The sequence below is a fragment of the Octodon degus genome, unplaced genomic scaffold (assembly GCF_000260255.1).
Source record: "Octodon degus isolate 3935 unplaced genomic scaffold, OctDeg1.0 scaffold00233, whole genome shotgun sequence".
Lineage (NCBI taxonomy): Eukaryota > Metazoa > Chordata > Mammalia > Rodentia > Octodontidae > Octodon > Octodon degus.
Window position 1 is genome coordinate 1,490,882 of NW_004524809.1, and position 12,128 is coordinate 1,503,009.

At 47.2% G+C, this 12,128-nt stretch overlaps 1 protein-coding gene across 2 annotated transcripts in view; it reads right to left on the reverse strand.

Annotated features, from left to right (window-relative positions):
* Positions 1-12,128, reverse strand: part of Hrh1 (histamine receptor H1) — a 59,312-nt gene that overhangs the window by 2,929 nt on the left and 44,255 nt on the right. The window lies entirely within an intron of this gene.

Sequence of the window (12,128 nt, forward strand, 5' to 3'; positions counted from 1 at the left end):
CTACAGACTGAGACCCTCTCTCAAACAAACAAAACCAGTGTCAATCTCATCCTGTGTCCCAGGAAGAAAAAGCCTGAGAAGATGGGACCAGGCTGAAGGCAGTATTCTGGTTCTTTTTCACTGCAGCTGGTGTAGGAGTGGCCACAAAACAGCTGTAGCCAAGTACAGGGGACATTCAGGAAAAGCTCCTCCTCTCTTTCCTGAAGGGAAGTGGGGAAACTGGTAGGCACTGTGGAAGTCATTTGGGGGCATCAGGGCAATGCCAAGAAAACAGTCAAGATGCCAACTCAGCCTTATGGTCCCTGCACTGCTGACTGAACCTTGGAAGCTTCTTCCTCCAGACTTTTAAGAGGAGAAATAAGAAGATTCCTTCTTTGCTTAATCCACAGTCCAGGGAGATTCTGTCCATAGCTGGAAGCCTCTCTAGCATGGCGAGGGTACGGGGCACTGTGCCAGAAGGACCCCAATCATGAAGTGTGCCCAGCAGCCCAAGAGGAAGGGTGTTGGGCTGGGGTGTGGCTCAGTGGTAAAGTATGTGCTTAACATGAGCATGACCCTGGGCTCAATCCCTAGGACTGCAAATGTTATTTTAAAAAGAGGAAGAGATATTTTCAAATGGGAGGGAGAGCTATGTTATTCCAAAACACATTTATCATTTCACTTTTCTTTCTTTTTTTGTGAAAGGGTCTCACTATGTAGTCCAAGCTGACCTTGAACTCATGGCAATTCTCCTGCCTTAGCCTCCCAAGTGCTGGGATTATAGACATGTGCCACTGCACCCAGCTATTTCACTTTCATATTTGAAGAACAAGAAGCATCTTTTTATTATACAAAGTGTATCACACTAAAGCTCTGCTAGTGAAAGCTACAGAAAAGACAGCTTGTCTCCTCACACCCATGATCCCCGAGGAAGTGGTGTGCATGTTGGCTTCCACTCATGGGCTGCTGAGGTATTGGTAACGAGCTTACAAATGGAACAGGTTCATTTGAGCTCATGGTGGAGATTATGGTGAGGAAGGTGTGATGCAGCCAAACTGCCCACTTCACGGCAGGAAGTTAACAGGTGAGGAAAGGCCTAGCTTGTGCCAGTGCCTCCAAGGCCATGTCCCAAGGACCTAAAATCTTCCCACTAGGCCCCACTTCTTTTTCTTCTGTGTTTTAGGGAAGGGTCTACAGGGTGTTCAGGGTCTCAATAATAGATCGCACTCCTAGTGATCCACCTGCTTACAGCCTCCCAAGAGCTGGGATTACAGGTGCGCCACCACGCCCAGTCTCAATTGCTATTTTAGAGCGCCCTGGGGTGGGCAGGCCTGCTTGCAAGCGCTTTAATCTGCTTAGCTGTTTGGTTGGCCCATAGGCCCCTGCTTCTTAAAGGGCCCACCAATGCACAATAGTGCCTCCCTGCTGACCAAGCCTCTAATATACAGGCGCTGGGTAACACTAATGATCAGATCTAGAACAGGTGGGAAGTGGAAGTACAGGTTAAAACTTAGAGAAGCTGACATTAGGTTTTCCTATTCATTAGTGAGTGGTGTGATTTTAAGAAAATCTGAGAAACACTGAGTTTAAATTTCTTTTGCTCCTTTAGCAAAAAGGAAATTTATCTTTATATTAAGACAAATATAGTTAAGTTCTAGAGTAAAAAGCTAAATCTATATCATGTTAAAAGATAAAAATCAAGCCCCTGAGGCATTTGATCCTTGAGGAAGAAACATGAACTCTATCCCCAGGAGCTTCGGGGCTCCAGAGAAGCATTTTTGGAAGGCAGCAGCAGCAGCCAGGCTATATCTCAGGGGATGAGGGGTCAGCTCCCTCCAAGAGCAGATGACCTGAGCACTGGGCCTAGAAAATTCTGGCCACCCCAACAGACTGCAGCATCCACCTGGCCCAAGAATGACAGTCCAGGCCAAGGAAGCAGGAAGCCCTGGGGATAGACTGCTGAGGAATATAAATATAGGCAACTTCCTAGGAAAAGGGCTAGGCCCTGGGGCCAGGCACAGAAACTGCGAATGCATGCATAGTGAGGGAAGCAAATGGGGCAGGAAAAAAGCACCAACTACTTAGGCATCACTTGGGACTGCCACCCAGATGGGGCCCCAGGCACCAGACCCACTTCCTCAGTGCTAGAGATAGAAGCCGGGGCCTCTGCACTCACCACAGCCTGCATTCACCAGCACAGTTTTTAAATGATTAAGAATTTCAAGTAGGCTAAGGGTATAGCTTAGCGGTGGAGAGCTTGCCTAGCTTGGCTGAGGCCCTGGTTTAATCTCCAGCAAAACACACTGTTACGGTTTGTGTGTAGTTGTCCCCTCAAAGCCTCATGCAGTCTTGGGGTGGCTTTCGGAGTTTGTGATTGATTCTTGTGGGTGTGGATGCTGCACCTGCCCTGTGGCAGGTAACTTGTGTTACAATTTAAGGAGGAAAGAGAAGCTAGCTGCCTGAGCTGCTGCTCCTCCTTTTGCTGTCTTGCTCTTTGCCTCCACCATAAAAGGTTGCTCTCTGCCATGTGCCAGGCTGCCTTGGAGCCAGCTGAGCATGTACTAAAACCTCCAGTAACTGTGAGATAAACCTTTCCTTCCTTCATTTTGAATGTCAGGTATTTGTCCTAGCAATGAGAAAAGAGTAATTACACACACACACACACACACACACACACACACACTATGTATGCTTGCTAAGTGTGATAATACATGCCTGTAATCCCAGCATTCAGAAGGCTGAAGCAAGAAGATTGCTGAGATTTTGAGACCAGCCTAGGCTACATAGTGAGTTCAAGACCAGCATATATTGTAATAGTGAGACCCCACTCAAAAAAATGAAGTTCAAGAAGAGGAGTGCAGAACACTGGACCAGGCTCAGGGCCACTGAGCACAGGGTTTGTCCCCTGCCAAGGATGCCAGCACTAGGCCTCCCATGCAGCCTCAAAACAGGTACCAGGAGCTTCCCCCTACAGAGACCCACACTCACAAGCAGACCCATGAACAGATCCCCTGTGTATCTTTCAGAAGGCCAATAGCTGCAGTACTGGCAGGAGATGTGGGTGGATACATGGGTCCTCTTTGGCCCTATGCCACCCAGGGAACCCCAACTGGATAGGGAACTCACTCCCTAGAGTGAAGCTAGGCTGGGGTATACTCAGGCCCAGGGAAACAAGCCCAAGGAGGTGCTTGGGACAAAGACATTTGGAGAATTCATAGGACACCTGTGTCCTGGGCAGGAGCTGAGTTCTAGCCATGCTCTGCTACTTCCAGGGCTGGTGCTTGGTCTGTGACTTCCTTGATCCCTACAATTCCAGGATCACCTCTTCACAGCTCAAAGTTCTGCTGATTGTCCAGAGAAGAAATGAACCTTTCATTTCTATGGGCTAAAATGCAGATGCAGACCATCATGTTTGCTTTTTTTTTTTGGCAGAACTGGGGATTGAACTCAGGGCCTTGCACTTGCCAGGGAGGCACTTATTCTACTGAGCCATCTCCCAGGCCCCCATGTTTGCAGGCAATGGCTTCGTACCAGAACCTTGAGCTATGAGCCAGCAGATAAGACCCCTAGCGCGGTGTCAACACTTCCTCAAGCCCAGGATGCAGGCAGGCAGCTGACACCTGAGAAGTCAAGTTCAGGGCACTTGCCAGATATCAGTTAATAAAAGCCCAAGAGGGAAACTGACAGTCTCCAGCTAGCAAGGAGGAAATAAATGGTCAGCTCAACCTCAGAGAGGCAAAGCAACTTACTGCAGGTCACACAGCCAGGAAGAGGGTGCTGTATTCTAACTGGTTTCTCAGCCTTGGTAGCATTGACACCATGCTTGGTGTCATTGCCCACTATGGTGGGCTGTCCTGTGCCCTGTGTGTTTGGCAGTGTCCCTAGTCACTGCTCCTTATGTCCCAACAGCAGCTATCCCCTCCCAGGTGGTGAGGACCAAACATCTGATGCTGTTGGGGTGCACTAGGGGAGAGAAGCATCCCACTGAAGAAGGCAAGCCCAGAATGCCCAAGCCCACCACTGGCCTGAGACCCAGCTCCAGCTCCAAGCAGAGCATGCCTTTGTAAAAATGGACACTGCTGAGCAGGATGCCACACACCTAGAACCCCAGGAAGCTGTGAGCCCGAGCCCAGTGTGGGGAACTTCACACTGCAGTGAGAGCCTAGATCAGAATTTAAAGAATAAATAAAAGGTGCTGCGAGGTCACTCAGGGGAAGGGGTTCAACCCCAATCCAGAAAGGAGGAAGGGAAGAAGGGACAAAGAGAAGAAGAGAGGGGACAGATGTTACCCAGGATCACAAAAGGCTTCCTCTGTGGGAAATATGTGGCAAGAGGGAACTTGGAGATGATTCCAAATCGGACACGCTGAGGACAACTCTTTACTTAGCTAAGATGCTCAGATGTTAGTCTTATACTTTGGGGGATTCTCTCCACTGGCCCGTACCCCAGCTCTCAGGTGGTGCTTTTAGATATGGCACCCCAAGGACCTCCTACAGTACCTGGCACACAGAAGGTGCTCAATTATTGTAATTTTTTTTCCATTTCTAGGTGAGTGACATCACCGCCCACAGCTGGTTCTGTCAGGCTACAGCAAATCCCCTTGACCTCACCCTGTTTTTCATTGAGTCAGAATGTTCTTTATCTCTTCTGGGTTCAGAAGACAATGCAGCTTTAGAGCTGAGTTTGGTGCTGCCTGGAGCAGAGACTACACTTCCCAGGCTCCTCTGGGGCTGGATGGAGCCATGTGACTAAATTTCAAATGGAAGTATAATTGGAAAGTTTCTGAAAGCCACCCTGAGGTGAACAGCTTTGCTCCACTACACATCTGGGCTATGATCTGTGCTTCACCAAGGACCCAAAAGCAAGAGAACTGACCAACCGCAGGCTGAACCTCTGAAACCGTGAACCAAAATGAACGTTTCCTACACTTATCTCTGACATTTTGTTATAGTAGCAGGAAGCTGACTAACACGAATGTCATAGCGATGCTCCCTCTCTGACAATAGGCACCTGCCCTTTCCCTCGCTGCCATTTCCCAAGGCTGACACATGTGGGTGCTCAGAAGAAGACACAGTGAGAGGACCCGGGGGAGATAAAGTATGCCACACAGGTGCTGTGGGCTGGGTATGTGCATGTCCCCGGGGCTTCACCTGTTGGAGGTTCGGTCACTAAGGTGGTGACATGAGGCAGAGGAACCTGTGAGTAGGGGGCTTGGTGTGGGAAGGTGACTCCTGTGGGACTCCTTAAAGTCTCAAGAGAGGAAGTTCAGAGCCCTGGGTCTCTCTCTGGCTTCCTGTCCTGTGATGTTACCCGTCCCTTGGGCTTGTGTTCCAACCAGAGGCTGAACCAATGGGAGGGTCTAATTTTGTGCCTTCAGCCTTCAAAACCATGAACTCACTGGGCATGGTGCACAATTGTAATCCCAGTACTCAGGAGACAGAGGCAGGAGGATCACTGCAAGTTCAAGGCCAGCCTAGGCTGCCTAATGAGTTCACCACCAGTCTGAAGTACTCAGAAAGATTTGTCTCCAAAACAAAAACACACAAAAGCCCATGGGCTAAACAACCTCTTTTCTCTGTTCAGTTAGCCTGCCTCAGGCATTTTGCTATAACAACAGAAAATGAATTTACTCAGCAGAGCAGCTACAGAATAGAACTTGGCACGGTCATTGACAATTACAACTACCAGACAATGACAATAGTATGGGAAAAAGCTTTATGTGAAATTAAATTTGTAAAAGACATTGTACAGGACGATGCTAAGTCTAGTAATAACAGGTTAAACTGAAGGGGAACCTCTTTTATGCTCATACTGATTTTCATGAGTATTGGATGATAATATCTTTGGTATTTTCAAATATTTCAGGAATGAAATTATCTTAGGGAAAATAGAAACAACAATCTTTTTTTGTTGTTGTTGTCTTTTTTCTTTCTTCTTTGTCTCACTATGTAGTTCAGGCTGGCCTGGTACTCACTCTATCACCTCCATTGGTTTTGAACTGAGAGAGATCCTTGTGCCTCAGCGCCCTGCATACTAGGCTCACAGGCCTATGCTACCATGCCTGGCAACAGCATTCATTTTTTAAGAAGGTGTTTCAATGAAAGTGTCTAAAATTAGATTTGGATGACTCTGCTAACAGGAACAATAGTTGAACTTATAATTAGGATGGGTGGAAACAGATTTCTTCAATTAAAAAAAATAAATGTTTTCTTAAAAAATGATGAGGAATGCTTGATGCCTCTTTCATTTTCCTGGGTGAAAGTGAGAACTTGGACTTCCTCTTTTATGTTTTCTAAAGGGCCTCGCCTGTCACACCCCATTCCAAGCCCTACCCCCCCCCCATTTCCCTGGTGACCCAGTTTCTTCACGGTAATTTCCATAGAAAGGGCGCTGCTGCATAGTGGTGCATATTCTCCCAAGGCCACTAGGGCTTGGTTCCAAGCAGCAGTGGGTTTAGCATTGTCACCAACATGACACCCATAGAGGACTGCAGATGCCCACAGTCCCCACTGATCTTGTGCCCTGTAACAGGACTTTGTAGGGTCTCAGCTGACCTTGGGGGTAGCAGTGGTCCTCGGGCTTTTGTAGAAAGGGAGAACAGGGCCTATAGAGAGCGGACAGGGGCCAAATCTGTGCAGCACAGGGCAGCTGTCACTTGGATCCTACTTCTGGCTGCAGGCTTGGAGCTGCCTATCTTTAAAAATGAAGCATCAAATAGGACTTTTTCTTTTTTTCTGGTCCCAGAGGTCAAACCCAGTGCGTCTGCATGGAGCTCTATTTCTAGCCCTTTATCTGACTTTTTCTTTTGAGACAGTATCTTAGTGAGTCTCTAGGTTACCCAGGCTTGTCTTGGGAGTGATATAAATGGATACTCTAAACAGAGACAACAGCTAAATTTTAGGGTTCACTTAGAATGGGGAGGATTTTACAGTGTGTAAATTGTACCACAACAGCATTGTTTAAAGAAACACACAGCAGCTCAAAGAGAGACTTCCTAGCACCCCTACAGCTGTCTTAACATCCACTTCTCCACATCTCTGCAGCTGTCTTAACATCCACTTCTCCACTTCTTCCCACCAGGGCTAGAGACAGGTTTCTTTCTGAGACCTTCAGTATCATTTCAGAGAAAGCAAGCAGGTTACTCAACAGGGACAGCTTCCATACCAAGACTGAGATGAGATCTATCTCAAGGGCTGGGGGATGGCTCAGTAGTGGGCACTTTCTAGCATGTGTGAGGCCCTGGGTTCCATTCACAGCACTACACACACACACACACACACACACACACACAACTTTATAGCAATACATGCATACCATCTACAGCAACACCATTCCTGATAGCTAAATCCTGGAAGTAGCGCATATGTCCACCAACAGATGCATGGATAAAGAAAATGTGGGCTCTGTACATAATGGAGCACTACTCTGCCATAAAGAAGGATAAACTTGAGTCATTTGTAGGAAAATGGGTGCACCTGGAAAACAATGTTACGTGAACTAAATCAGACACACAAGCTTAAACACCACATAGTTTCTCTCATTTGAGCAGGAAACCAATGCATAAATAAGGTGCAAAATTTAAAGATTTGATAAAAGGAATCAGGGTAACTGCTGACCTATTCAGAGATCACTGACCATTGGTCTGCAAAAGTAACACAGAAAACATGACGTAGTACTTGGGGGATTTTCTGCACACCAGTCTCAGCTGCAAAGCCTCCATGTGGGCCTTTCAGTCTTCACACAAGAAAACACCACCACTGCATTTTAAAGATGGGGAGACTAAGATTTGTGACCATAAGGGCTCTGAGCCCGGTGGCCTGGAATGATCCAGTGGTACAGCGGTCACCTCCACGTGCAAGGCTCTGGGATCCCAAGCCAAAGATCCAAGAGAGACTGCAGAGCAAATTTTGTTTTGTTTTGTGTTTTTGGTTGTTTGAGACAGGGGTGCTGGGATTACAGACATGCCGAAGGGACTCCCATTTCCTATGACATTTAAAAGAACTTCTTGTTCTCCCTTTACTCCACAGGCTCCTTTTCACTGGAAGAGATGGCAGTAAATGCATACTCTAAATATAGATTCCATGGAACGAAAAATATGAACATCTGTGCTAACATCAGGCAGGAGCACACACAAGCATTTCAGGATGATAGATGTGTCCCTCTTGTTTCAAATCCCTGGACATAAAGTCTTTTTTTATTTTTATTTTTTAATTTTTTTTATTTTATTGAGAAACAAATATCAATGAGACAGTTTCAAAGCTGATTAATAGGACAGTTTCAATAATCAACACATTGTACATTGTTATCTTCTTAGTGGTTATCCACAGTACAAGAAGCAGCCAGGATATCCTGTCCAAACACTATTAGTACACCCCTTTCTTCTCATTGAATTGAGTGAAAGTAGCTGTATATCTATCCTAACTATTCTGTATATACAAATACAAAATGGTCCTTCCTTTGTATCCCCTTTTTTTTGTTTAGTCCTGTCAGAGGTGGGTATTCTATTGGCATTCTAAATACTATAGGTGCATAAATTCAGCAAAACAATCCAACACTGCCCAGCTGTCCATAATAGTAGTGGGTTATCCTCAGAAGTTACTGACTTGAGCCTTTTACAGCTCACTGTATTAATATGGCTTTACTTTATATACCTCGTTTTTATACTTTTCTGCTGGATGGTTAAGACCAAGATAAAGCAAGACCTATATAACAAGAAATGTTGGACATAAAGTCTTGAGAAAGCCACTTTCAAATACCAAAGCTATCCAAAATGTTCTCCTTTTTTTTTTTTTTTTTTTGTGGAACCAAGGATTGAACTCAGGCCCTTGTGCTTGCCAGGCAAGTGCTTATTCTACTGAGCTATCTCCCCAGCCCCTGTTCTCTTCTTAAAAGATTTATGAAAGGCCAGTGAGATAGCTCAGCAGACTAAGCGCCTGCTTAGGCAAGTGCGGGGACCAAGGTTCAATCTCTGGCACCACAGGCTGAGCCAGCCCCACCCCCAGGCATGCTGAGCTGGCCACCAAGACAGGGCATGGTAATCCCAGTGCTGGGAGGGCTGAAAACAGGAGGATCACTATGAGTCTGAGCTGCATAGTGAGACCCTATACAAATACATAAGAAGTTTTTAAAAATTATGATATTGCAGTAAATAAAAGAACTGGGATAAAAGAGGGGAGCTGTGGCATTTACAGGGAGGGCTCTGAGGTAATCAGAAGTCTCTCTAATTTGTCTGTTTCAGGCAGATGACTTGAGCCTGGATACGGCGCCTGCTTGCCCAGCCCTGGGCTCTTTCTACTTTTTGAGACAAGGTCTCAATATGTTGTTCAAGCTTTCCTCTAACTCACTACATAGCCCAGGTTGGCCTTGAGCTCATGATGATCCTCCTGCCTCAGCCTCCTGGTTGCTGGGATTACAGGCATGCGTGGCCACCTCCAGCTCCCCTGGGCACTCTTCTCCCCACATCTGTGTTCAACTTTGCTTACAGACACTTCTGATTCTTCAAGTGCAGACAAAGGCACTGGACAAGCTGGGGTGCACCTAGAAACCCAGTTATTCTGAAGGCTGAGGCAGGGAAATCACTTGGGCCAAGACACTCATGACCTACCTGGGAAACATTGAGATACTATTTCAAAACAGACACAAACACACACACACACACACACACACACACACACACACAACAGTGAAACCAGAAAACCCTGGACATTGTTGTTTTTTTAAATTTATTTTTTATTTTTATTTTAGGGAAGGGTCTACAGGGTGTTCATACTGATCCACCTGTTTACAGACTCCCAAGAGCTGGGATTATAGGTACGCACCACCACACCCAGTCTCAGTATGCCCTGAGGGTGGGGCTGGCACAGCAGGCCTGGGGATCAAATCCCTGGCCCCTGAGTCTGCTTGCAGACACTTTAATCCGCTAAACTCTTTGGCCGGCCCTTTGTGTTTGTTATGATTTAGCTCTAGCTATGCCCCAAAGCCTCACATGCTCATAGGCGGGGCTTTGTAGAGGAGATGGGACCATGGAGTTGTGATGCTTCTCAGTGGATTAGTTCATTGGTGAAGTTATGGCTGAAGGTGATGTTGGGAGGTGAAGCTGGGGTAAGAGGTGGCCACTGGGAGTGTGGCCTGGAAGGGTTCATCTCTTCCTAGATCCTCCCTTCAATCTCTGCTTCCCAGAACAATTTCTCCTCCCCTTCCCCTCTTCCAGGTTGCCCTCGGGAGTCACCAGAGTCATGGAGAAACTTCTAGAAACTGTGAGCTGAATAAACTCTCCTCTGATTTGTTGGCGTAAGGTGTGTCTCAGAGACAACAGCTAAGTATTTAAGACAAGCATAAGGACTGGCCAATGCAGAGATACAGACCAATGACCTTCCAGCCTTGGGACCCAAAGAACCACGCAGGGATGGGTGTCCTGTGCTGGGCTCTAGGCACACATGTCTGAGACCCTGCACTGGAAGAGCTGACAACTGAGAAGCACCAATGCACACAAACCAAAACAAGCGTTCCCAGGGAAGCTCAGGGTTTTGAGCCAAAGGACCAGGAAGAGGGAAGCTTAGCAAAATAGAAAAATGTGACAACAACAGGCACCACTGCAGACATTGTGGTCCCACTGCTGTCTGGGCCAGCAAAAGCTAGCATGAGACTTCACCCTGGCAAGCCATAGGGGACAACCCAGCCACCTGTGGTGGCACCCACAGTCCCTCATAGGCACCAGCTCTTTCATCCATGTCATGTGTGACAGAGCACTGCAGAGCAGGAGGGATGTGTCCCACTCAGCCTGGCTAGAAAGCACCCCAGAGTTGTGGCAGAAGCCTAGGGACACAAGGAGGAGGGATGGAAACATACGCATGCCCTAAGTTTGGCATGAGAGAGAAATCTATAGACTCCAGAACTAAGTGGACTGCAGGCCTGATAAACTACTCCCCAGTTAATGCCAGGACACAGGTGATTGCATTTGTACATTTTCAGTGGCAGAATTATAGGACTATGAAAGAGTATTGTTTCCACATCTCTCCTGAGGCATGTAGTGTTGTGTTCTACTGAATGAGTGAGTGAGTGAGTGAGTGAGTGAGTGAGTGAATGAATGAATGAATGAATGAATGAATGAATGAATGAATGAATGAATGAATGAAATTAGGCATCAACTTGACTCTGCCCTTACAATAGCAGGGCCAACCAGCACAGTGGTTCTCAGCTTTGGTCCACAGTGAAGTCACATGGGAAATTTTTAAAAATATCCTTGCTTGGCTGGGCATGGTAGAACATGTCTGTAATCCCAGCATTTGGGAGGCTGAGGCAGGAGTATTGCTATAAGTTTGAGATCAGCCTGAACTGCAGAGTGAGAACCCATCTCAAAAAGACAAAAACAAACAAACAAACAAAACCAAATAACAAACCTTGTTTGGGTCCTACCTCCAGCATATGATCCTGATTTGACTGCTTGAAGCATAAGAGGTTTGAAAACTCTCTGATGGGTCTAGCATGGCCGAGACTTTGACTTTTGCCTTCATTAATACATTCAAGGATGATTAATACAGCAGTAACTGGTAGCAGGTGTCCTGCTGGTCAAGCTGCTAGAGATAAGAGCCAGGAATGAGCCTCCCCTTTCCCAGCCTGGGCCCTGCCAGAGTTCACCCAGGAACTCCCTGTCCCAGTAGCTAACTGGTGACAGTCCCCAAAGGCTGCCAGCACAGCTGGCTTCTGGCTGTTACCCAGGCCAAAGCCATCCAAGAACACATTCCTCCCTCCCACTAGAGAGCTCTGGGCAGGGGCACAGCCTCACAGCAGCGCCAGGCACCTCGCCAGGCCACCCAAATACGCTTCCTTTAGGGTGTGCACCACAAAGAAACACTGGGTCCCCAGGAAATGATTAAGATTGTGGCAGTTGCACAGGTGAAAAGAATTTCCTTCCTGGCTCTGGGTCACTTGCCCAGCTCTGCTTCAAACTGGCAGCTCAGGCATTGCGGTCACACTGTGCTGCTCCTCTGGGCTCAGCCTGAATGCTATCTCTTGTGTGTAGGGCAAAAGCCTGCCACCAGGGCCCCTGCTTCTGGGTGGGTTTGCCCCACGCCATCTGGTGGCTCATGCCTACCACCCTAGGACTTGGGAGGCAGAAGCAGGACTGCAGCAAGTACAAGGCCAGCCTG